General features: G+C 44.9%; 1 long non-coding RNA gene across 2 annotated transcripts in view; it reads left to right on the forward strand.

Annotated features, from left to right (window-relative positions):
* LOC141111650 (uncharacterized) overlaps positions 1–22,759 on the forward strand; it is a 37,058-nt gene extending 14,299 nt beyond the window's left edge. Inside the window, exons 2-3 of one of the 2 annotated variants that reach the window (XR_012236467.1) lie at positions 9,913–10,069; positions 22,052–22,759. This is a non-coding gene — a long non-coding RNA (uncharacterized lncRNA). Of the gene's footprint in view, positions 1–9,912; positions 10,070–12,899; positions 13,298–22,051 lie in introns of those variants that run through there. The other variant, XR_012236468.1, reaches the window with a different exon arrangement.
* Positions 22,760–24,151: the final 1,392 nt, after the last annotated feature.

A 24,151-nucleotide genomic window follows, 5' to 3' on the forward strand; every position in this document is an offset into this window, starting at 1 on the left:
GTGACCTCATCATCCCCTCCCTCCTCATCACTGGAGCAAACCTGGCAGTATGCTGCAGCAGGGGGAGCATGACTGCCAGATTGCTGTCCTTCTTGGGCACCCCCTCTGTCCGCGCTCATGTTACTGCCTTCATCGAGCTCAGTATCGTCATCAGAGCCTTCCAAACGCTGGGCATCCTCCTGGAGCATGTACCCAACACTGTGGTCAAACAGTTCGAGGGAATCCTCATGAGGACATGGTGGAGCTAGGGAAGGAGTCACTGATGACATTGAGCTGAGGGAAGAGGCCGCTGCTTTGCCAGACAAAGCACCCTGGGCATGGGTGAGAGAGGATGAGGAGGATGAGGACGGCTTGGTCATCCACTCGACCAAGTCTTCCGCATGTTGCGGCTCAACATGGCCAGCTGCCGAAAAAAAGGCCAAGCGTGTCCCATGGCCACGTGCTGATGAGGATGCACCGTCTCCACGACCAGCACTAGACACAGAGCCTGCTTGCCCTCTCTTATTGGCTTGTGACTGTCTGCCTCTCCTTCTTGGCCTTCCAGACATACTAATGGCCTGTAGCTGCACTAAGCTGGGATAGAACACCTGTAATTTTCTTCAAGTAGCTTTATATACTGTAACCAGACAAGCCTGCCTGTCAGTAGGAAGATAACAGGAACGGATCTAGCTGAACACTGTGAGCAGGACGCACTGTACTAAATGTAAATAGTCTAGCTGCCTGACCGTGGTACTAATAGGATCAAACAGAACACCTGTAATTTTCTTCAGGTAGCTTTATATACTGTAACCAGACAAGCCTGCCTGTCAGTAGGAAGATAACAGGAACGGATCTAGCTGAACACTGTGAGCAGGACGCACTGCACTAAATGTAAATAGTCTAGAAGATAACAGGAACGGATCTAGCTGAACACTGTGAGCAGGACGCACTGCACTAAATGTAAATAGTCTAGAAGATAACAGGAACGGATCTAGCTGAACACTGTGAGCAGGACGCACTGCACTAAATGTAAATAGTCTAGAAGATAACAGGAACGGATCTAGCTGAACACTGTGAGCAGGACGCACTGCACTAAATGTAAATAGTCTAGAAGATAACAGGAACGGATCTAGCTGAACACTGTGAGCAGGACGCACTGCACTAAATGTAAATAGTCTAGAAGATAACAGGAACGGATCTAGCTGAACACTGTGAGCAGGACGCACTGCACTAAATGTAAATAGCAGGAACGGATCTAGCTGAACACTGTGAGCAGGACGCACTGCACTAAATGTAAATAGTCTAGAAGATAACAGGAACGGATCTAGCTGAACACTGTGAGCAGGACGCACTGCACTAAATGTAAATAGCAGGAACGGCTCTAGCTGAACACTGTGCGCAGGACGCACTGCACTAAATGTAAATAGCAGGAATGGATCTAGCTGAACACTGTGAGCAGGACGCACTGCACTAAATGTAAATAGCAGGAACGGATCTAGCTGAACACTGTGAGCAGGACGCACTGCACTAAATGTAAATAGCAGGAACGGATCTAGCTGAACACTGTGAGCAGGACGCACTGCACTAAATGTAAATAGCAGGAACGGATCTAGCTGAACACTGTGAGCAGGACGCACTGCACTAAATGTAAATTGCAGGAACGGATCTAGCTGAACACTGTGAGCAGGACGCACTGCACTAAATGTAAATAGTCTAGAAGATAACAGGAACGGATCTAGCTGAACACTGTGAGCAAGACGCACTGCACTAAATGTAAATAGCAGGAACGGATCTAGCTGAACACTGTGAGCAGGACGCACTGCACTAAATGTAAATAGCAGGAACGGATCTAGCTGAACACTGTGAGCAGGACGCACTGCACTAAATGTAAATAGTCTAGAAGATAACAGGAACGGATCTAGCTGAACACTGTGAGCAGGACGCACTGCACTAAATGTAAATAGCAGGAACGGATCTAGCTGAACACTGTGAGCAGGACGCACTGCATTAAATGTAAATAGTCTAGATAGAAGATAACAGGAACGGATCTAGCTAAACTGAATACAGTGTATATATATATATGCAACACCTGGGATGCATATATATACACAATACACTGTAAGTGCAGCTAACTGACTGACTGTTCTGCCTAATCTATCTAACTCAAATCAAATGACACTGTCTCTCTCTCTCTCTATCTCTCAGCACACCGGAACACACACTACACAGGGCCGCCGTGCAGGCGGCCTTATATAGTGTGGGGTGTGTACTAAATCCCCTGAGCCATAATTGGCCAAAGCCACCCTGGCTTTGGCCAATTACAGCTCTCTCTACTGACAGCGCTGTGATTGGCCAAGCATGCGGGTCATAGTGCATGCTTGGCCAATCATCAGCCAGCAATGCACTGCGATGCCGCAGTGAATTATGGGCCGTGACGCGCCACACGAATTTAGCGCGAACGGCCCATAACGTTCGCAATTCGGCGAACGATCGAACAGCCGATGTTCGAGTCGAACATGGGTTCGACTCGAACACGAAGCTCATCCCTACTTAGAAGGATGGGCATCTGTATGCTGTCATGAAGATGCGACAATAAAGGAAAATTACGGAAAGGTGAGTATACAATTTTCCGTTTACCTGTCGTATCATGGCAGCATACATTTGGGAAATAATTTGCCAAATGGGTGGGTTCAAGAAGAAATTAAGTTTATTTAACAAGCAATTGAGACATTGGCTTGAATGATTGACCTCCTGAAATCCACAGTCGACAACTTGTTTTGCCAGTATCTATCATGGGGGTGGACTCCTCGGCCCGCTATCGCGCATGCGCAATCGTGACATCATTCCCCGCGATGGTGGTAAATTTAAAAAGCCTCCAGCACTTCCTTTTTTCTCCTGTCATTACAAGACACCTATTCCTATTGGATTGATCTACTGCTAAACTCTGCCCGCTAACCACTCTATCCCTGCTCCTACTCTGAGGTAAGTCTAATCTATTCTCTACTATGGGTGACTGGTCTGCTTATCCTATGTACATCTCTAAATCCTACTGCATACTCTAGGTGGAAGCCTGTGTTCACTCCTCATGGAGACCACTGCCCAAGCAGACCATTCACAGCTTAATAGGTAGGGGGACGAATTGGTAAGTAGTGAAGATTGAGAAAAAGAGAGATCATCGGACTTAAGACGCAGAAGAAGCAGCTCAGGACACCGAGGAAGTCGCTCAGATAACCGAAGGAGCAGCTCAGGGCACCAAAGAAGTCGCTCAACTCAGAAAAGCCGTTCAAGCTGCAGACAAAGTCGCTCAAAGTCACCCTCTCCACATCGTCACTCATAACATTGAAGGTCCTCTTCTCACAGAACATCTTCGGTCCGACATCGCTCCTGTCAGACCGCAAATGCTTGCTGGGTCTGTGGCGCCATAGCACTTCCAGACAAATTGGCCTGTCATTTGTGCTTCGATGAAGCTACTAGAGAAAAAGAGATGTATGCCAGAGTGGTGACTGATATCATTAGAGAATCGGTAAAAGAATCGATCCAGCAAATATCAATGCCTGAAACAGATAAGCCTGCTCAGACTTCCTCAGCGGTTACACCCAGCACATCAAAAACAGCAGATAGCTCATCTGACAGTGAAGAATTGGAGGTCTCAACAGGATTCAACTTTACCCTGATAGAACCGTTTGTTAAGTCCGTGAAGGAAGCAATCGCATGGGAGGAGTCTAAAGAAGCCCTATGGAAAACAAAAAAATATTTTCCAAACCTAAAAAAGATTCCGAAATCATTCCCATTCATTGATGAATTGGAGGATTTGATCAAAGAAGAGTGACAGAAGCTGAAGAAAAAAAACAGTCTCAACAACAGACTGACAAAACTCTACCCACTAAAAGAGCCTAACATAAATCCGTTAGTGCCAGCTCCAGTGGTAGACGCATCACTAATGCGTTTGGTCATGCATGTAATACTACCTCTCGAAGATGCAGTGACATTGAGAGAAGTTTTAGACCGAAAAATCTACCTTGATTTAAAAGGAGCCTATGCGGCAGCAGGCGGAGCTTGTAGGCTGGCCATCGGTTTAGCAGTTGTAGGAAGAGCATCTCCAGCTGGACGTCTAAAGTTGAGAGGCTGATTCTGGAAGGAGCAGAACAGGAGAAAGTGATCACAGCTCTTCAGGAAATTAGTCTTGCAGGGGTCTTCGTTGCAGAGGTTTCAGTGGACACAATCAGATCCTTCTCAAGGGCAATGCTGCTGGCCTCCGTGATCTCTGGACAGCTGATGCCGCTTCAAAAATGAACTGGTGTAAGATTCCATACAATGGAACAAACCTTTTTTGGAGAAAAGCTAGACACAGCCATATCCAAAGTCACCGGGGGAAAATCCGGTCTTATTCCCTCAGACAGGAGACCCAAACAACAGAAACCGCCACAATTCAGGCGTAATCTCCCAGAAAGGTATAGAGAGGCCAAGTCATACAGGCCCAGAAAATAATTTAGGAGTAACTGGAGGAATCCCCAGACCTCCTTCTTAAAATTCCAAAAAACAAAATCCTCCTCCACAGGAGAACAGCAAAAGTCTTTTTGATGGTGTGTCCGCCCAGCCTGCAGTGGTAGGAGCCAGGCTCAGGAAGTTCACGAAGGCTTAGGCAGAGAACATAAGAGACCCATGGATGATGGCCACCACTCAGTTTGGTCACAGGTGGAAATTTAAAAACCAAATTCCCAGGGACCAGTTATATGCAACGAGGCTTCCAGCATCACGAGAAAAGAGAATGCTCTTAGTCAAGTACATTCAAGACTTGCTTTAGAAACGGGCAATAGTAGAAGTTCCATTGCACCAGAGAGGGAAAGGCTTCTACTCTCTATTACTATTTATAGTAAAGAAAAAGATGGGAGACCTGCGCCCAGTATTAGACCTAAAGAATCTCAACAAGAAAATCATGGTCGAGTCTTTCAAGATGGAAAGTCTTCAATCAATCCTTTGCACGATAAATCTGGAAGACTGGATGCTATCCATTGATTTATCAGATGCACGTCCCCATACACATTACATTCCAAAGATTCCTTTGAATCTCAGTAAAACATCAACACTTTCAGTTCCAGAGTCTACCCTTTGGAATTTCCACCACCCCCAGGACTTTCGCAAAGGTCCTGTTACCGGTGATAGCCTTTCTGTGGGAGAAAGGTCTAAGAGTCCATCATTACCTGGACGACATCCTCCTCCTATCAGATAGTCGGGAATCTCTCGATTTCGATCGAGAAACACGGATTGCCACACTACAAAGTTTCAGCTGGTTGATAAATTGGGAAAAGAGCAACCTTCAACCCACACAGAAGAAGATCTTCCTGGAAACAGAGCTAGACACTCGATTAAACAGAGTACAACTTCCCCAAGAGAAGATAACTCTCCTAATTCAGAAAGTATCGATACCAGCCAGAGCATGACTCAGTGCTCTAGGCTCAACATCAGCAACCATACCAATGGTTCAGTGGGCCCAGTGGCACACAAGGACATTTCAGAATTAATTTCTGAGACAATGGGATGGAGTGTCGATGTCTCAACCAATCAAACAGTCAAACAGTCCATATGGTGGTGGACCCATATACACAACCTCAAGAGGTTCAGGAACATAGTTCCCCCTCCACAAGAAATGGTCACTTCTGACGCCAGTATGGAGGGATGGGGAGCCCACTATCAGGACCAGGCAGTCCAGGGTCTCTGGCTGTTACAAACCCGGGAGATTATTTCATACATACTGGAAATGAGAGCTGCCTTTCAAGCCCTCTTAGCATTCCGTCCCCTCTTGAGAAGCAAGGGGGTGTTACTACATATGGACAACAAAGTGGCAGTAGCTTACATCAACAGACTGGGGGGAACTAGGAGTCATTCTCTTATGGAAGAAGTTCACCCCACCCTTGAATGGGCACAAACAGCGGATCTGAGAGCGGTGTACCTCCCCTGAGCACAGAATCATCTAGCCGATGACCTAAGCAGAAACATCCTATCCAACAACAAGTGGTCTCTGAGTCGTCAGGCTTTCTCTCTCACAACTCAGACCTGGGGTATTCTGGACATACACCTGGCAGCAACTCCAGCGAACACGAAATACCAGAGATACCTTGGCGACTGTGGATTTCAGGAGGTCAGTCATTCAAGCCAATGCCTCAATTGCTTGTTAAATAAACTTAATTTCTTCTTGAATCCACCCATTTGGTGAGTTATTTCCCAAATGTATGCTGCCATGATGTGACAGGTAAACGGAAAATTGTATACTCACCTTTCCGTAATTTTCCTTTCCTGTCGCATCTTCATGGCAGCATACAGATGCCCATCCGTCTAAGGTGATGGATACAGAGAATGCTGAGGTGGGTCCTCTCTTACAATTTATAGCTATTCAGTCCTATCGGGTTGTGAGGGGCAGAGTCACAACCCAAATGTATGCTGCCATGAAGATGCAACAGGAAAGGAAAATTATGGAAAGGTGGGTATGCAATTTTCAGTTTTCTCGCAAAGAAGGATTTGGCTCAGTGGCCATGAATCTTAGCAATGACCTTTCCTCTGTAAAATGTGGGTAAACCCTCAAGATAGGATGAACATTTCTTTTTCCATTGCAAAAACTCACATGATACTGCTGTGAGAATATCACTCAGAGAGTGATATTCTCACAGCAGTATCATGGCTGGCTTATAACCTCATTCTTCAAACAAATACATTTTTTGTTATCACTTGTAATATGACGTATGTAGGCTGCTCAATTAAAGTGTTTGTTAACCCCCAAAAATGAATAAAGATCCTGTTCTTTTAAAGCATTATATACAGCACAGTGCTCGTGCTGTGTCATTTGGCCCCCGTACTACCTGTAATACCTGGCTGATCCTGGCAGTTCTTACCCTCCCCTCTCTGCGCTAACTCCGATATATCAGGCTGCTGAGCTCTGACACCGGAGTCAGTGTACGTGGCTCTCATCCGCAGCCCTGCTCTGTGTCTCCGTCAGCGGGGAATCCTTAGCCCAATTTGGCACTGCGTTGCTTTAACTGACAATTGCGCGGTCATGCTGTACCCAAACAGAATTTGCATCCTTTTTTTCCCCACAAATAGAGCTTTATTTTGATGTTATTTGACCACCTCTGCGGTTTTTATTTTTTGCGCTATAAACAAAAAGACAATTTTGAAAAAAAAAAAACAATATTTTTAACTTTTTGCTATAATAGATATCCCCAATTTAAAAAAAAAAAAACTAAGTACTTCATCAGTTTAGGCCGATATATATTCTTCTGCATATTTTTGGTAACAAAAATCATAATAAGCGTATATTGTTTGGTTTGCACAAACGTTATAGCACCTACAAATTATGGGAAAGGTTTATGGAATTTTTATGGCATTTTTATTATTTATTTATTTTTTACTAGTAATTTTTTTTATTTTACTTTTTTTTTACTAGTAATGGTGGTGATCCGTGATTTTTTGCGGTACTGCGACATTGCGACGGACAGATAGGACATTTTTTTGGGACCATTAACAATTATACAGCGATCAGTGCTATAAAAATGCACTGATTCCTGTGTAAATGTCACTGTCAGGGAAGGGGTTAACACTAGGTGGTGATCAAGGGGTTAACTGTGTGTTCCCTTAGTGTGTTCTAACTGTGTGGGGATGGGAGTGACTAGGAGAGGGGACATATAGTTTTTCCTACTTAAGTAGGAACAAATGATATGTTTGCTCTTCCCTGACAGCACAGGGATTTGTGTGTTTACACACACAAATCCCCATGCTGGCGCTCGTGCACGCGCATCGGGTTCCCCGCCAGACCATGACACTGCCATCACCATGCTTGACTGTAAGCAAGACACACTTGTCTTTGTACTCCTCACCTGGTTGCCGCCACACACGCTTGACACCATCTGAACCAAATACGTTTATCTTGGTTTCATCAGACCACAGGACATGGTTCCAGTAATCCATGTCCTTAGTCTGCTTGTCTTCAGCAAACTGTTTGCAGGCTTTCTTGTGCATCATCTTTAGAAGAGGCTTCCTTCTGGGACGAGAGCCATGCACACCAATTTGATTCATTATGGTCTGAGCACTGACAGGCCGACCCCCTCACCCTTTCAACCTCTGCAGCAATGCTGGCAGCACTCATACGTCTATTTCCAAAAGACAACCTCTGGATATGATGCTGAGAACATGCACTCAACTTCTTTGGTCAACCATGACGAGGCCTGTTCTGAGTGGAACCTGTCCTGTTAAACCTCCGTATGGCCTTGGCCACTGTACTGCAGCTTAGTTTCAGGGTCTTGGCAATCTTCTTATAGCCTAGACCAGTGATGGTGAACCTTGGCACCCCAGATGTTTTGAAACTACATTTCCCATGATGCTCAACTACACTGCAGAGTGCATGAGCATCATGGGAAATGTAGTTCCAAAACATCTGGGGTGCCAAGGTTCGCCATCACTGGCCTAGACCATCTTTATGTACAGTAACAATTCTTTTTTTCAGATCCTCAGATAGTTCTTTGCCATGAGGTGCCATGTTGAACTTCCAGTGTCCAGTATGAGCGAATGAGAGGGATAACACCAAATTTAACAGACCAGCTCACTATTCACACCTGAGACCTTGTAACACTAGCGAGTCACATGACACCAGGGAGGGGAAATGGCTAATTGGGCCCAATTTGGACATTTTCACTTAGGGGTGTACTCACTTTTGTTGACGGAGGTTTAGCCATTAATGGCTGTGTGTTGAGTTATTTTGAGGGGACAGCAAATTTACACTGTTATACAAGCTGTGTATATATATATATAGATATAGATATATCTATATCTATATATATATATATATATATATATATATATATATATATATATATATATATAGATATAGATAGATATGTATATCTATCTATATCTATATCTATCTATCTATCTATCTATCTATCTATCTATCTATCTATCTATCTACATATTAGCTTTTTATTTTTTACTATTTTTTACATACTGTCTTCACAGAAGTTTACCATGGTAACACTTTACTTCTCTGGGGGGGGGGGGGGGGGTGAGCAGGGATTTTGTTTTTACACTTTGAGTTTCTTTCATGACAGCTGTGATTACTAGTGGTCAGGACTGGTGCAAAGATTTTTGACACCCTAGGCGAAACCTAATTTTGCCGCCCCTCCTTTGCCCCACCCCTGACTCCACCCTCTTTGCCCTGCCCATGTATACCCCACCCTTTTATTGAAGTGCCCATCGAATGCAGCCTCACCAGTGCCCATCGAATGCAGCCTCACCAGCGCCCATCGAATGCAGCCTCACCAGCGCCCATCAAATGCAGCCTACCAGTGCCCATCAATGAATGTTTGCTTGCTTCCATTCATTCGGGAGTCGGGACACAGACACAGTCCTCCGCTGTGCCTCTGACACTATGAGCGAACGGAGTGGCAGCTGCCTGCTGATGCTGAGACTTAGTTGCTTGCTGCACAGAGAAGAGAGTGGGAACACCAGTGGCCGGGCGCCCTAGGCAGCAGTGCACCCTAGGCGGCTGCGTAAATGGCTACAGTTTATCACATGGTGCAAGGTGCTGTGATTGGCCCAGGTACAATTTAAAAGTTGTGGGCCAATCACAGCTCACTAATATAGGAAGCAGAGCTGTTATGAATGAGATTAATTCATAACAGCTTTGTCGACATTGCGATCATGTGATCGCTGTTGCAGCCTGGTACCATGACCTACAATCCACTGTGTCACAAGTCACCCCATACCCTACACTCTATACCCTTTTTTAAGACTTCTGCATCCAACACCTTACATTTCAATCTCACCCTTTCGATTTGGTTTTTATTATTCTTAGACCCAAAATGCTCCATTATCCTTGATTTTTCTAGCCATCTTTTTACCCTTCATCTCAATGAGCCCCCTCTATTTCTCCTTTCTTGCCTGCAGCTGTGATCTTATTTAGTAATGAAATATGAGTGGTGTATCCGGAACAGAAAATTAAAAAAGTGGAGAAAATGGAAAAAAATGGAAACAATGGAAGAAATCGCATAAAGGACTGCTGCCTCCACAGATGTGATTTCCACCAAGGTGGAAAAAACAGAAGGTAAGTGAAGGGTTAGTGTGTGGGTGTGGCGCTGTCCTAATTCATAGGAATACTTGGTAAATCATGTGTAGCCAAATCCCATATGTAAAGTCGCATATAAAGTATAGACCAAAAGTGCAAATAAAAAATTCAACGAAAATAAAACCAAACATAAAACAGCAAAGTGACCCCCTTTGGAGTGTGTAGGTGTAACGTTGTCCTAGTTTAAAAAATAATTTGTAAGTCGTGTGTAGCCAAATCCCACATGTAAAGTCGCATGTAAATTATAAACAAAATATAAACAAAATCGCATATAGCAAATTTAATAGCTAGGTTGGCCCCCTTTGAATTGGGGGAGGGGGAAGAGGAACAGGGGATGAAATAAAAAAATGACTTTAGCCAAAACTATTCCATCCGCATAAAATCCCATATAGTGATTGATTTAAAAGTCTTTGGCAAACATAACATTGCTGAATAATTAATACGTTTCGTCATAGGGACCTCAACTGGAGCGCATGGTTACCATGCTCTGTCTTTGTTTCCTAATTGTGTTCCTTCAATGTCACCATGTCATACAGGCTTCTAAGAGCTAGGCTTCTAAGAGAAACTGCAAGTGACTCTTCTATATTAGCACTGCTTGAACTACTTCTGAAATCACGAAATTGTGTTAGAATATGTTTATGCCCCTGTGCCAGCTACAGCGTGTCTTCCTTCTTACCTTTGTCAAATGTCAGTTACATCTGGAAAGACATTAGAGCAAGGGGGAGGTTTCAAAGATTCATCACACCAAGTTTAATGGACCATAAACTGGGGTAGGTTTAGTGGTAGATGATTTATTTATGGCTGTGTGATTTACTGTATATTGCCAAGACACATATTAACTTATTTTACTGAAAGAACAGGAATTTGTTTCTGAAAGCTTTGAAGTACCAGGGTTGTCTGAAATAGCCCTTTTTCTTACATAGCTAAAATTAATTCCAGAATGGTGTTTAAAATTGTCAGCTATACGTTTTAAGCCTGACTCTAGACAACATTTTATTTGTAGATGAGTGGAGAAGAATTAGTTTGGTCCCATCGGAGGCCACGCCTCCAGCTTAAACTTCTTCATCTTACGAAGCCTAGGGGTGGAGTCAGACTACCAGACGTGCAGGCCTACTACAGAGCAGTGCACATCAACAGGGTTGTGGACTGGCACTGCCATGGTGCCGAGAAACAGCGGGTAGCCATGGAACTTGAGAATTCCGATGGCACGGCAAAGAGTTGGCCATGGATCACCTCCTCTCTACCAAACGTTCTCAGCGAACATCCTACTAATGGCAGCACATTGCTGGTAGCCAGGGATGCATTCAAGCGCTCCTCATTATCACCAATCACTTCCCCCATGGTGCCGGTCCTGGGTAATCCAGAATTTACTCCTGGCCTCCAGAACCCTCACTTTCAACATCTGGCGGTGAGTGGGCGGCTCCATCTCTGTGACTTTCTAGGGCCCGATGGCCAGCTCTCCCCCTCTGCGGCTGCTGACCCCTCTCTTGACTTCTGGTGTGGCCTACAGCTGCGCAACTTTCTCCATCGATATTCGCGCTCCCCGGGTATATCTCGACAGCTTATGGAATTGGAACGTATTTGCCACAGGATGGAGCCAACCTGTCACTGTCTTTCATTGATCTACGAGCTACTGATCCGACCAGTAGCAGGGTATGAGCTTGGGTTCCTCTCAAAATGGGAATCAGACCTTGAAAACAAATTCAGTGATGCACAGAGAGAGAAGATTCTTCACTTTGCCCAGAAGTCCTACAAAATTTTGCCCAGAAGACTGGCTACAAAATTTTCGCTCTACACCGCTTTTACCTCCAGGTCTCTAGTAAGCGCTGGCGGTGTGGTAATGTGGAGGGAACAATGCTCCACATATTCTGGGACTGTCCCAAACTTTTGGCAAGAGGTGATCAGTACTATCAAACATCTGACTAGTGTCGATCTGGAGGGGAACCCTGTGGTGTGTCTAGTGCATCTCTCAAACCGTCCAATCAAGAAGTATAAGGCTTCTCTCACAATTCAGTTACTGAATGTGGCTAAAGCATGCATCCCCTTATGTTGGAGATCTGAGAACCTGCCATCAAAGTCCTTGTGGTTTTCCAAAGTTAATGAACTCTGGGACATGGAGGATCTCACTGCTACCTTAACCGAGAGGAGACCTTCCGTGACACCTGGAGACCATGGCAACATTGTGTCTTTACTGATGCCTATCTTCAAGAGGCCTCGCATTCGGACTGACTCCCCGAGACCAGTCGCGTTCCCTGGGTGAGGGGGCCTTGTTCCTCTTTTTTCACCTGAGTTCCCTTTCTCCTGCATCTGAGATGCTCAATTCTCTTTTTCCCTTTCCACAACTGTCTCCTACAAACCCTCTCTTCCTTTCTCCCCCTTGATCCCCACCCTTCCTGTTTACTGGGCTTAGTTCTGGGTGTAGTCCTCTTTCAGATATTTGAGTATCCTGTTATACATTGAATCGGTTACCCTACTCCCACTCTGGGCCCAGCTGGCCACCTGGAGGTCTGCTTCCAGGTACAATACATAATCCTGTTAAAAATATAGTTGCACGGATTTAAATCCACTAATTGGTGTGTGTGGTCCTCCACAGTGTTACTCTATTTGTTGCATTTACTTGGTTACTAGTGGGACATTCTCATACTTAATCAGTTTATTTGATAATTCAGATTGTGTTTTAATAGGCATACTGACCTACGTATTTTCATGAGAGATTTTCAATGTCTATGCTAAATGTTGACCATGCTTCGTCCCTTCATGTTTCTGTTTAATTGTGAATTGCAACTCTTTGACGGGTTCTCTTCTCCAGGTAAGTGACTCACGTGCACCCGGTGTCAGGGCTGGGCTCAGCCCTTCCTTCTCTGAGCTGGCCGCTCAGCTGTCGGCTAATTGCCAGTTCCCATCTGTCTCCACAGTTACTCAGCTGTTTATCATATCCTGCTTGTCAGTCCTGCCTACTTAAGCCGTCCAGTCCAGAGGAGCTCTGCTTCACCTTGGTCAACATCACAAGAAACATCTCCTGCGTTCCTGTTTAAAGACTGGCTTTGCTGATATCCCTTCTGGCTCCAGATCCTGCTTGCTGTTCCACTATATTGATCCCTGACTTCTGGCTTGGCTGACTATCCGTTCCGGTTACTGAACTTTGGCTATGTTTTGACTACGTATGTTCTTTTACTTTTATTATTAAACAAGTGTGATTTAACTGTACTTCTGTCTCGGTCTGATTTCAAGGTTTCTGACACCCGGCCATCCAAATGATGTAAAAGAAAACGTGATTCTTCAGATCACGCCACCTTTTTCCATTGCTCCGTGGTCCAGTTCTGATTCTCACATGCCCATTGTAGACGCTTTTGGATGTGGGCACCCATACAGGTCTGTGACTATGCACTATGCAGCCCCATACACAACAAAGTGCAATGCCCATATTCTCTACTTTCAGCACATCAGCTTGGGGGACAACATGCTTATTTGCTGCCTAATATATCCTATTGGCTGTCAGATGCCATTGTAACAAGATAATCAATGTTATTTACTTAACTAATACCTAAATGAGCCAATGTATAGTCAAATGCTCAAGGTGCTCACATGAAGCCCTATTCCAACATGATTCGAGTCATACAAATGCATAGAAACTGAGATGTATCTCCCTCATTTCCATAGAGTATTGTGAGTGGCACTATATGCACATCTCTCATATAGAATACAACGTATTTTGTGAAGAAATACATAAACATGCTGGGAACTGCATGCTGATAATTTATATGTCCACTTTCTCCATGTGGTTACATGGTGTTATTCAGGGCTCAAAATTTCAAGTCCTGAGCTACTAGCCAGGCCTCAAGGGTTACTCGCCACCAGTTGCCCCGCCCAACCCTAACCATGCCCCGCCCCTAATCCCACCCCTAATCCCACCCCTAAACACGCCCTCATAAATTATCTCATGAAATGACACTTAAATGTTTTATGCAAAATTATGTTATAAAAATAGATATTAACAACTTTATCTGTGTCCCCAATGCAGCCTGTGTGCCCAATGCATCCTGTGTCCCCATTGCAGCCTGTGTCCCCAATGCAGCTATGTGTCCCCAATGCACCTATGTGTCCCCAGTGAAGCCTGTGTCTGCCAGTGCAGCCTGTGTCGCCAATGCAACCTGTGCACACCAGTGCAGCCTGTGTCCGCCAGTGCAGCCTGTGCCTGCCAGTGCAGCCTGTGTCCGCCAGTACAGCCTGTGTCTGCCAGTGTAGCCTGTGTCCCCATTGCAGCCTGTGTCCCCAATGCAGCTATGTGTCCCCAGTGCAGCCTGTGCCCGCCAGTGCAGCCTGTGTCACCAATGCAACCTGTGCCCGCCAGTGCAGCCTGTGTCACCAATGCAGCCATGTGTCCCCATTACAGCCATGTGTCCACAATGCAGCCTGTGTCCCCAATGCAGCCTGTGTCACCATTGCAGCTCTGTGTCCCCAATACAGCTCTGTGTCCCCAATACAGCTCTGTGTCCCCAATGCAGCCATGTGTCACCAATGCAGCTCTGTGTCCCCAATGCAGCCTACCTGTGTAGGGGAAGGGAGAGGAGAGCCACCACCGCCTGGTTGATCAGAGCGCGGGGAACATAACAGCTTTAATTTCAAAAGCTGTGTGTTCCCTGCCGCGCGCCTTCATTTACAGCCCCTCCCCCTTGTCCGGGCACTTTGACAGACAGAACACCTGTCCAAACCTGGGAAGGGTGATCTGTCTGTCAAAGTGCCCGGACAAAGAGGAGGGGCTGTATATGACGGCACGCGGCGGGGAACACACACTATTGAAATTAAAGCTGTTATGTTCCCCGCGCTCTGATCAACCAGGCGGTGGCGGCGGCTCTCCTCTCTCTTCCCCTACGATTGCTCTGACAAACCCAGGCTGCTCGCCCCCCCCTGCCCCCAGGCAACCCACACTCGCCAGCCCTCCAAATCTGCTCGCAAAATGCGAGCAGACAAGTGGATTTTTTGAGGACTGGTGTTATTGCTTTCTGGTGTGAATTAGCGCCCCTAATGGCTGGAGGCCAAATTACTTACCTGGCTCCACACCAGAAGGATAACGTCTTTTCACTTGTCAGTGACATCTGTCCGTGCACTGATTACATTGACATTTTGAGCGATACCTCACTGAGCATGGATTTTCTCCACCAGCTCTTCTACACACGTTACATGATACACTTTAGACATGTGCACAGCAAAAAAATTCGTTCATTTTCGTTTTTGTTTCATTAGTTTATTATTTTTTTAGTTTTTTCGGGTCATTCGTTGTGATCGCGATTCGTAAATTCGCTCATTCGTAAATTCGTAAATGCATTCATTCGTACATTCGTAAATTTGAACATTCGTTCATTCGTTCATTCGTACATTCGTACATTTTTACATTTGTACATTTGTAAATTCGTACATTCGTAAATTCGTAAAATCGTACATTTGTAAATTAGAAAATTCGGAAATTTGTAAATTCGAAGTTTGAAAATCCAAAAACCCGAAAATTCAAAAATCTGAAATAGTAACTAACTATTAAATTATAGGTATTGTAATTTCCTTTCAAATTTGACTGTCAGTGAACGTAACAAATACGAATTTATCCGAAGTTACGAATTATCCAAAACGAATGCTGCATCTAAACGAATAGAACGAAACAAATTAATAATAAATAATAATAATAAAACGTTGTTATTATTATTATTGTTATTTATTATTATTAATTCATTACGTTCCATTCCGTTTTTTCGGATCATTCATAACTTCGGATAAATTTGTATGTGTTACGTTCACTAACAGCCAAATTTGAAAGGAAATTACAATACCTATAATTTAAAAGTTACTAGTAATTACTAATAGTTAAATTATTATTAGTTAACTATTATTTCAGATTTACGAATTTTCGAATTTACAAATTTACGAATTCACTAATTTACGAATGTACGAATGTACATTCGTAAATTGTGAATGTACGAATGCCCGAATGTCCAATTTTATCGAATTTACGAATATTCGGAAAAAATTCATCAAACGGGATTTTCATTAATTCGGATGTTTGAGAAGTTGCACGGAGTGCATAGGTAGGAGAATACAAGGTCAAGGGTGTTGCCATCAGAGTGAGTAGAAGCCTGTACCCATTGCTTCAGGTCAAATGAAGAGGTTAGACTAAGAAGTTTAGAAGTAGCAGGAGTGTTTGTATTAGCAGGGATGTTGAAATCACCGAGAAGGATTGTGGAAATATCCGAAGAGAGAAAGTAGGGTAGCCAGGCAGAAAACTCATCAAGGAAAGTCGATAATGGTCCAGGGGGCCGGTAGATCACAGCAATTCTTAGGGAAGTAGGAGAGAATAGACGTATACAGTGGGCTTCGAATGATGAGAGGGAAAAAGAGGGAGGAGGGTGAATAACCTGGAAGGTGCTCTGGGGGGATAGGAGGAATCCCACTCCACCTCCCTTGCGTCCATAACGCCTAGGGGAGTGAGTCCAGTGAAGGCCACCCTGGGAGAGGGAAGCAAGAGAAGGGGTGTCATATTCGTGGAGCCAGGTTTCGGTGAGAGCAAGTAGATTAAAGGAATTAGTGACAAAGAGGTCATGAACAGCAGTGAGTTTGTTGCAGATAGAGCGGGCGTTCCAGAGGGCACAGGAGAGAGGGAGGCTGGCGTTGGAAAGAAGAGGAATGGAGACTAAATTGTGTAGATTGCGACTAATGCCAGAGGGTGTAGGGTGATGGTGATGGGTGTGTTGGGCACAGTTAAATAAGGGAGGCCCAGGGTTTGGGGAAATGTCTCCAGCGATTAGGAGAAGCAGAAGAGTGAGGGAGGTAATATGAGAATATGATTTGTATGAGGGGACATGCTTTAGTTTCCTGGGGGGTATGTTAGCAAGTGGGCTTAGAGTTAGAAAGAGGTGATGAGTGCAGTAATAGGGGGAGGGGAGAAGTGAGGGTGATATGTACAGATTGTGTGGTGGAGCAGAGGGATGTAGAAAAGAGAGCTTGAGGAGAGAGGCAGCAATTGTGAAGAGGAGGAGAGGTAAAGAGAGCATGTTTCAGAGAAGGTGAGATAATATGAAAATGAGATCACCTGCAATCTGCTATGGTTAGCTTTGTGCAAATCGCTGAAGTGCAAGAGCAGAAGTGCCACTTATTTTCAGAACCCCACTTCTTTGGAAGAACCTCCTGTATGTGCAGCCCCCTGTATGTTCCCCCGTAAAGAAGGCCTTGTTATATACCGTGTTGGGTGTGGATGGAATCTGGCAATTAATCAATTAGGAGGGGATATTAGGAACACAGCAAGCAGGGCATAACTTTCACACCACAATCAAACTGCAAGGGGACTAAAAGGCCAAAATTGTAAAGATAAGGAAACCCATAATTTAGGTAAGACTTAATGGCTAAATAAACATTGAAATAATGTGAGCATGCCTACAGATGTAGTTGAGACAGCGGTGACAAACAGATTTACCAAAAATGTATATAAGCGGTCAGTCAATTTTCAGTTTGCAGGACATGGGAATATAAACGCAGATTACCAAAAATGTATATAAGCGGTCAGTCAATTTTCAGTTTGCAGGACATGGGAATATAAACGCAGATTACCTGTGAAAAGAGAAGAAAATGTTCAGATGGATGCTGTAAGAGCAGAAGTGCCACTTATTTTCAGAACCCCACTTCTTTGGAAGAACCTCCTGTATGTGCAAACCCCCACGGCGAAAAAATGCAGTGGGATACCCCCAAAATCCCAACCAGACCCGTATTCAAGCATGTAGGTCAGGAAAAGGGAGGGAACAAGCGAGCATCTCCCCCTTTCCTGGACCATACCAGGCCACATGCCATCAACATGGGGGGTGGGTGCTTTGGGGCAAGCAGGAGCTCTGTGGCGAAAGGGCCCTTGTCCATATCAAAAGGGGGACAAGGTGCTTTGGGGTGGGGGGGGCAGAGCCCCTCACCCCAAGGCACCCCTTACATGTTGAGAGCATGTGGCCTGGTATGGTTCGGGGGGGGGGCGCTCGCTCGTCCACCCCTTTTCTGGCCTGCCAAACTGCATAATCTAAAAAGTGTCTGGTATAGGTTTTGGGGGGGGACCCAACGCCATCTTTTTACAATTTTTGGCCTGGTATGGATTTGGGGGGACCCCAGGCTGTTATTTTTCAGATTTTTTTATTGCCGGCATTCTTTTGTATACATTTCAGCTCTCAGCGGGGAAGCCCACTGACAGCTGATGAGTCACCGGTTGTTAAGGACTTGGTAAAGGGGGCTTCCAGATTCCGATAAGCCCCCGGCCTGCAGACCCCCACAACCACTGCCCAGGGCTGTGGGGTAGAGGCCCTTGTCCCCCTTGTCTCTTTGGTCCCCTGCCCCAATGCACCCCTCCCATGTTGAGGGCATGTGGCCTGGTATGGTTCAGGAGGGGAGGGTACTCTCTCACCCCCCCCTGGCGGGCTGCATTCTTGGATAAGGGTCTGGTATGGATTTTAGAGGGGACCCCACGCCATTTAAAAAAAAAAAATTGGCATCAGGTCATCAGTTGTTAGGGACGCGGTGGCCGGCTTCCCAGCCCACTCCTTAAAGTGGGGTTCCACCCAAAAAATCCTAAAAAAAACCCCCAAAAAACATTTGGATATTTTTTTTTTTTAACTTACCTCTAAATGCCTGTTGCTAGGGGGTCCCTCGTAGTCTGCCTCTTCCAGTGCCTGGGCTGGTGACATCACTTCCCCCTCGGCACAGGAAGGGCTCAGCTCTGCTCCCTCGCCGCTGTCAATCATCTGGGACCCATAACAGGTCCCAGGTGACTGAGCGGCCAATCACGGCGCGCGGCGCCGCTCGCGCATGCGCAGTGGGTGCCAGGCTGTGAAGCCACAGCCCGGTGCCCACAGTTGCAATGCCGGCGCCGCTGAACGGAGGGGGAAACGAACGGGGCTTCGATCCCCCGCATCGCTGTACCCAGAGACAGGTAAGTGTCCAATTAAAAGTCAGCAGCTGCTGTATTTGTAGCTGCTGACTTTTAATTTTTTTTTTTTTTTACCCCTGTTGTTGTTGGTGTAGCTCTGAGGAGCCAGGTAGCTATCTGCATTTCTGGTGGGGATGCCATCAGCTGACTTCCTACTGGAAGAATGTCTTCTCCACTTACAATACCATGTGCATATCGGATAGTATGGCTTCACTCCAGGTAGCTCTTTTGTCAGTGATACATGGGTCCCTCTCCAAGATCAGAGAATTTATCCTGATACACTGCCTATTAGCAGTCATGTTGGTAATTTACTATAATTGGAAATCATCCACTCCACCTCACTTTATGGAATGGGTACAGAGTTCTAATGACATACTGACTATGGAGACCCAGGTGTCCCCTGACCAAAACAAATATAAAGAGGCCTCTTCTACCTATACAGTACATGTTTGTTGACTTATAGGGACGCTAATTCTTTTAAGGCCTTGACTTAACAAGAAACTGAGTCTTTTACCCCTACATCTTTAGGTGGTTTTCTCATCTGCCTCCCTCTTCTTTTCAGGTTTTGTAGAATGTAACACCTTCACTTGACATATTGCTATCATCGGATTGCTATACCCTAGGATTCCTCCATATGATGCTGGGGGTTCCTTGAACATTTTCTGTCTCTCAGATAACAATGATCACTAAATACAATGATTTTCATTGCTATCTGTAAGGGGGAGATTCTTCCCAATGACCACAAATATAAGGAACATTCTTCTCCGTGATGATCACAGTAATACGCATCGTGAACTGTAGATATAGTAGTTATTAGCAGGTTTTCCCTGAGACCAGAAAGTTATTTTAAGGGTACCTCTGTTAAAAAGTTTGAGAAAGGCTGCTCTAATGCCTCTGATTTGGTATAGGTGTACCCCAGTTTACAGACAATTGTAGCATGTACCCCCTTTTCCTTCCAGTGTTGCCAACCTCCTGAAGTGAAATGTACTGATAGGTCACCCAACATTTACTGACAGCACCAATTTTGTTTTGCTGAAGCAACACATCAAATTTACTGACAGAACAAAGTTTTGTTTTGACACAAAAAGTTCAGTGCAAAACAGTGCAAATGTCAATATTTAAGCTACAACACATGTAGCTAGTGCTATTAAAATGTGTTTAAAGCGGAGGTTCACACAAAAATTGAACCTCCGCTTTTCGGAACCCTCCCCCCCTCTGGTGTCACATTTGGCACCTTTCAGGGGTGCACGGGTCCCAAAGACAGCACGGACCATCCAGATTGCACTGCACAACTCGCGCATGCGCAATAGGGAACCAGGAAGTGAAGCCGCAAGGCTTCATTTACTAATTCCCATACCGAAGATGGCAGCGGCAACACCCGAGAGCCGAGCAACGGTTCAGCCTCGAGTACCGACATCGCTGGAACCTGTGACAGGTAAGTGTCCATATTTTAAAAGTCAGCAGCTGCAGTATTTGTAGCTTCTGACTTAAAAAAAAACATTTTCGTGGGACTCCCTCCTTAAGGTATAACAAAAAGCAAAAACATATTTCTCCATTTACCTGAAGGTCATGTTAATATAACCCAACACAGAGTTCCCCTTTACATCAGAGTCTGCAGAGATCCCCTTTACAGTGCAAGGGGGAACTCTGATGACCCTGATGTAAAGGGGGAACACTGTGGACTCTGATGAAAAGGAGAAATCTGTGGAGTCTGATGTAAGAGGGAATGCTGCAGACTCTGGTGTAAAGGAAATCTCTGATGAAAGGGGGTCTCTGGTCACTGTCCCCCCCCCCCCCCCTCTCTTACATCAGAGTCCACAGGGTTCCCACTTACATCAGACTCCAGAATTCCCTTTTATATCACAGTCCACAAAGTTCTCCCTTACATCAGAGTCCACAGAGTTCCCCTTTACATCAGAGTCCGCAGCATTCCCCCATACGGTGACAACACCACTGACAAAGAGCCACCATTTTAACTGACCAAAGACACAGGGATACCATTTCCACTGACCACTGACAAAGGGACACCATCTCACTGACCACTGACACAGGGGCACCATTTCCGCTGACCACTGACAAAGGGACACCATATCACTGACCACTGACACAGGGGCACCATTTCCACTGACAAAGGGACACCATCTCACTGACCACTGACACAGGGGCACCATTTCTGCTGACCGCTGACCACTGACACAGGAACACCATTTCTACTGAACACTTGCACAGGGGTACCATTTACACTGACCAGTGACACAGGAGCACCATTTCCACTGATCACAGAAACAGGGACACCGTTTCCATTGCCCACTGACACAGGGGCACCGTTTGCACTGACACAGGGGTATCATTGTGATCACTGACACGGGGACATAAATCTCTCTCACCAGCACAGGGGCCTGTGCGCTCCCGCTCTTGACTTCCCCTCCAGTCCTCCTTTATAATTCTTAGAAGGTGCCAAGTGGTGGCATGACATCACTGCTCAACCACCCCAGTTCGATCCTGGGCTCGCCCTGGCTGGCTTTGGAACTGTGCATGTGCGGTTCCAAAGCTGGCCCCTGGCCATATTTTTTCATTAATGGCTGCTGTCCATAACAGACATTTACGGACAGTTTGTAAATAGGCCTGTAAAAAATGGGCGGTTGGCAGCCCCGCTTTCTTCCTTCTTCCTGCGCTCAATTTGCTACTGTTCTGTCTTCACATTTCTATAATCACATTACTTTTTATGGTGTAGACATATTGGTCTAAAAAAGAGACTGTAAAGTATTAAGCATGTGAGTTAAATAAGATTACTTCTGCTTTAGAAGTGAGTAGATGGTGATCAGTCTAGGACTAGGCTCACTTAAATAAAATAACAATCTTCCCTTTTCTTTACAAAAAAATGTGGCATCTTCATTTTATCCACATTCTTGGGTGTTGTCTATATAAAAATGCATAGCATGCAGTGAAATTGATTGTCGTGCAAATTCTTCACGGGTAGAGTATGATACGGAGACTTTTTTTTTTTTATCCCAAAGGGGCCTCTGTACAGAACAGAAAGTAGTAAAAAAAATGTTCCAGATCTTCAAAGCAAAGAAAGAGTTCACCAACTAGTTCAACTACCGAATTCAACAACCAGGACAGTGAAACAGGAAATGTTTGCTTTCCCAATGAAAACCACAACAGCATATTTAGGGCCCAAATGTTTGAGATGCATTTTACCATTTTGTTTGTCATGTGTATGCATGATTTGGATACGTTTATTATGTGTTTGGTTTGCCATAAGTCTACCACGTGTTTGCCATAAATTCAGATTCACAAAAACTGATCTCAAAAAGCCTGTGTTCACGAGACTTTATATACCATGTACAGAATACCATTAAAAACAGAGAAAAAAAATGCATACTTATTTACCAAGAAACCATGGTTTGGATAAACATTTGTACTATTGTAGTGCAACCCCTATGGAGCAGCTGGTTTAATGAGCCCTCTGAAACATAGTCCCTTTCTTCAGATAGTGGGTCTCCGCCCATACCCCCTCTATTGAATGAGCCACACCAGATTGATCAAACATGGTCTGTATTGGTAGTGGATTGGTTAAAAAATACAGGGTAATACAAACTGTGACCAAGATAATACAACATAATTTACTACACAAAGTACTACTATACCACAGTTGGGTGCAAGAGACAACCCTTTAAGTAATTGGGTCCAGATTTTACCAGCTTAAACTGTAACAGAGTTGCCTAGAGTGACATAAGAGCAGCAGGACAATATAAACCCCTGGAGGCTATGCTGCCTTAGGCCATGGGCTGACTCTGCAAAGTCCAAGTCTGCCTGCAGTATTTAAGTGTACAAGAAAATGAAAAATGGTTAAAGTCTATGGAAATACTGTAAAGCAGGGAGGAATAACGCCTGGAATGCACAATGCACTGTGCAGTGTATTGCTGTCTCCCAGGGGCACGCTGGATTATTTGTATCCTGAATATGCAGCGATGGGATTGTATTGAGCCTTCAGCATTGCTGATACTAAATCCAGCATCTAAGTGGTGCATCCAGTGTTGGCCCTCCTCCCTCTAATGGCTGCTACCTTAATTAGGAATATTGTTTACATGCCCCTGCTGAGATATTTAGCTATATCTAATATACTTTCTTATTGCTGATTGAACTTTCTCATGCTACCGTGACTTGTGTGATTTTGCATTCCAATTTAAGATAGAGAGACATATTCCCTTCTCTGTCTCATCTGTGAACCTTGGCCGTGTCCTGAGGAAGCCTAACGGTGAAACGCGTAGACATACAAGGGCACACTGCACAATAATCATAGATGCTATATGTTACAATTGTCATTGTTTTTTAGATATTGTATTTTTCAATAAATTTATATTTTTTATACTGCTATATCTTCTCCACTGTTCCTTAGCCTAAAAAGTCCGCCTCCCTGGTAATACTCAGTACTACCTTATTTTGTACCCTCAATGATTTATGGACGTGGCTTATTTTTGGTACACTTTCCTCTTTTTTGTGTCTATGATGACAGGCTGACTGGTTCTCTGAGACTGTAGGTGCAGATGATGACCAGCTGACCCGCTCTGTGAGACTGCAGGTGCAGATGATGAGTAGGCTGCACTGGTAGGTGAGTGCACTGGGGCTCAGCACTCTTCCTGGACATCCTTCCTTCCCTGGTCTGATGTCAAAGTGCCCTAACCTCTGCGAGCAGCCCACTGAATTCTGCTCCATTCCTCCTTCAAGGCCACATAGCTCTCTGGGGACTGCTGCTTGTCCTCAATGAAACTATGTCTCCCACAATCCCTGTCTCAACAACTCCATCTTCTTCCAGTCCAAGACTGGCCAATCCGGAGTGAGCAAAAACAGTTTATGGAGCATAGCTTATGAACATGCTGGGCCTGGTTATCCCAGGTTGATAACTCTGAAAAGGTTGTCTTTATTTTGCCTTTGCAAGAAAGGGAGCTTTGTGCCTGCCCCCCTGGCTACACTACTATCGTGTATAACTATTTTCCCATTGTAAAAACGCATTATACACAACATAATACAAAACAGACATACCAACAACACGTTTCACCCCAGCATAACACACCAAAAAACAGGGATGTGTTAGGGTTGCCAGTAGGGATGAG

The sequence above is a fragment of the Aquarana catesbeiana genome, linkage group LG11 (assembly GCF_042186555.1).
Source record: "Aquarana catesbeiana isolate 2022-GZ linkage group LG11, ASM4218655v1, whole genome shotgun sequence".
Lineage (NCBI taxonomy): Eukaryota > Metazoa > Chordata > Amphibia > Anura > Ranidae > Aquarana > Aquarana catesbeiana.